Source organism: Eptesicus fuscus, chromosome 20 (assembly GCF_027574615.1).
Source record: "Eptesicus fuscus isolate TK198812 chromosome 20, DD_ASM_mEF_20220401, whole genome shotgun sequence".
Taxonomy (NCBI): domain Eukaryota; kingdom Metazoa; phylum Chordata; class Mammalia; order Chiroptera; family Vespertilionidae; genus Eptesicus; species Eptesicus fuscus.
In genome coordinates, this window is record NC_072492.1 from 49,520,497 (window position 1) to 49,523,418 (window position 2,922).

Here is a 2,922-nt window from a genome sequence, read left to right on the forward strand (position 1 = left end):
GAGGGCAGTGTGTTTGAGGGGTTCTGAGCCGGGCTCCCCGCAGCCGCGCACCGCACAGGCGTGTGCAGTGGGGGGGTTAGGCCCAGCGCACGCCGATGCCAATCAAGCTGATGCTGCATTACGTTCAGACGGGGCTTGGGGTCCCCTGGGGTGCACCCCTGCTTCACGGATAGGAAAGGAGACCTGAGGTCATGGGCACCTGCTCCCAGGGCCGGCCGGCGGCTGGTGGAGCGGAGGAGCTGGGCCTCGGTCGGAAGCGCTCTCTCCAGCGGGGACACGGAGCTCGCTGGCCCTGCTCGCCACCTGCCCCGTCGGGCTGTGACCCTCTGGATGTGCCGGGAGGGAGAGGCACTGGACGTGGGTGCCCCTGCTTGTCCCGGACAACCACAGTCACGCGCTGGCCGCGCACCAAACACAGCCCGGGGCTGGGAGCCAGGGCCGGCCGCCCCTCCCGGTTCTCTGCCTGTGGCAGGGTGGGCTGTCCCTCCCCGGCTGGGCCCTGGCCACAGGCACGCTGCCGGGGAGCGGGCGCCAGGAGGGGCGTCCTCGGGCCACGGAGGTCACCGCGGGGGCCGGTGGAGAGCAGGGGCGTGCGCCTGTGCCCTGGCCCGCAGGGGGGGTGTTGCCCGCTTTTCGGAATGTCACCCGAGACATTCGGACGCCCACGGGCAGGGGCTCTCTGGCTCCCGGGCAGCCCTCACTCGGGGTCCCTCTCCTGCCTTTCACTGATGGTGCCCCGACTTCCCGGCAGGTGCGCCTGCTGCCGCTGGGAGTGCAGACGCCGCTCCGTCCGCGTCGGGAACAGTCGGGGCCCCTGGACCAGACACGCGGAGCCCACGCCGGCGCCATGAATGGGCTTTTACTGTCCCTGATCCGGGCACGCCTTCCTGTCCGGGGCAGCGCCCGGTGGCGGCTAATTACTTTCTTTTAACCGTGATGGGATCTTTCCTAATCAATTGTCTGCTTAACACGAATGAAGGGAGGGTGGTGATTAATGAGAGAATAAATCTCGCCCAATAGTCACAAGCAAGCCGTCAGTTAAAATACGGTGGGTGATTTTTTTCTTTTCTTTTTTTTTTTCCTTCTCATGGAGCACATTCTCCGGGGATGGGATAGGGCCGTGGTCGGCAAACCTCGGCTTGAGAGCCACATGTGGCTCTTTGGCCCCTTGAGTGTGGCTCTTCCACAAAATACCACGGCCTGGGCGAGTCTATTTTGAAGAAGTGGCGTTAGAAGAAGTTTAAGTTTAAAAAATGTGGCTCTCAAAAGAAATGTCAATCGTCGTACTGTTGATATTTGGCTCTGTTGACTCATGAGTTTGCCGACCACTGGGCAAACTCCTTGTCTGCCCCCGGCTCCCACCTGGGACGTGGAGGTGATCAGGCCTGTGCCCCTTGGACTAAAACAGCATTTCTGACGCATTTCCCTCCACCCCCACCCGAAACCTCTCTCCACTAATAATAGAATTAATTATTCAAATTTAATTTGTTAGAGGTTTGATGTTTAATTTGAAAATCCTACTGAATGATGAATATTTAATACAGAACACAATTTAATATCTATTCACTTGGGCTTCACTATATAAACTGTTTGGTTTCTTAATTCAATGCCTTTTTTTTTTTTTTTTTTATGAAACAGACAGGAGTCACTCCCCCAGCCAGCAGGGCCCTGTTCTCGGTGAAAGCCCGCCGTGGCATGCTGGGTCCCCGCCGGGCCAGCGGTGTGCAGAGCAGGGCGGCTGGCCCAGGAGGAGGCCCGCGGTCACCCCTCAGCTCCCGCCCAGGAGGGGGGGCGGGGGGAAGGGGGAAGCGGCAGTTCACGGGATGGGCTGCGGGAGTAGCTGCGCGGCTTCTTATTTGAGTGTTAATTGGCATTGACATTGACGCCGGGCACTGAGCGAGCAGGGAGGCTGGGACGCTGCTGCCCGGTGGCTGAGAAGTCGCCGGCCCCTCCCCGGCAGCCACGCTGAGCTGGTCCTCGGGGGTGTGGGGGCTGCTTGTCCCCCAAAGCACCACATTCATTTTTAAAGCTACATTTTATTTTTTAATGAGACGCTTCATGAATTTGCGTGTCATCCTTGCGCAGGGGCCGTGCTAATCTTCTCCGTGTCCTTCCCATGTTAGTATATGTGCTGCCGAAGCGAGCACCAGATATATGTGTACTGATTTTGGAGAGGAAGGGAGAGGGAGAGAGGGATAGGAGCATCCGTGATGAGAGAGTCCTGGATCGGCTGGGAGTGTGTGTGAGAGGAATTTTCTCAGGATTTCCTGCTCCCAGCTTCATAAGCATGGGCGTGTGTGTGTACGTGTGTGTGCATGTGTGTATGTGCTATATGCATGTGCGCGTACACATGTATGTATGCATAGGTATACGCACCAATGTGTACATGTGTGTGTATGTGTGTGGGGGGGGGTGGGCGTGCAGGGGGAGGTCAGGCAGCAGCAATGCTGAGACGCGCTGACCGTGCGGCTGCCGAGGCCGGGAAAGGGCCGGGCTTTCCCGCAGTAAATAAACCTGCCGGCACGGGGGGGTGAGCAGGCAGGGGGCACAGGGGGCGTGGGCAGGCGGGGGGCACAGGGGGGGTGGGCAGGCGGGGGGCACAGGGGGGTGGGCAGGCGGGGGGCACAGGGGGGCGTGGGCAGGCGGGGGGCACAGGGGGCGTGGGCAGGCGGGGGGCACAGGGGGCGTGGGCAGGCGGGGGGCACAGGGGGCGTGGGCAGGCGGGGGGCACAGGGGGCGTGGGCAGGCGGGGGGCACAGGGGGCGTGGGCAGGCGGGGGGCACAGGGGGCGTGGGCAGGCGGGGGGCACAGGGGGCGTGGGCAGGCGGGGGGCACAGGGGGCGTGGGCAGGCGGGGGGCACAGGGGGGTGAGCAGGCGGGGGGCACAGGGGGCGTGGGCACAGGGGGGCACAGGGGGGGTGG

General features: G+C 62.1%; 1 non-coding gene across 1 annotated transcript; it reads right to left on the reverse strand.

Annotated features, from left to right (window-relative positions):
- Positions 1 to 2,040: 2,040 nt before the first annotated feature.
- Positions 2,041 to 2,147, reverse strand: LOC114227628 (U6 spliceosomal RNA). The gene has a single exon (XR_003613712.1). It is a non-coding gene; the product is annotated as a U6 spliceosomal RNA (small nuclear RNA).
- Positions 2,148 to 2,922: the final 775 nt, after the last annotated feature.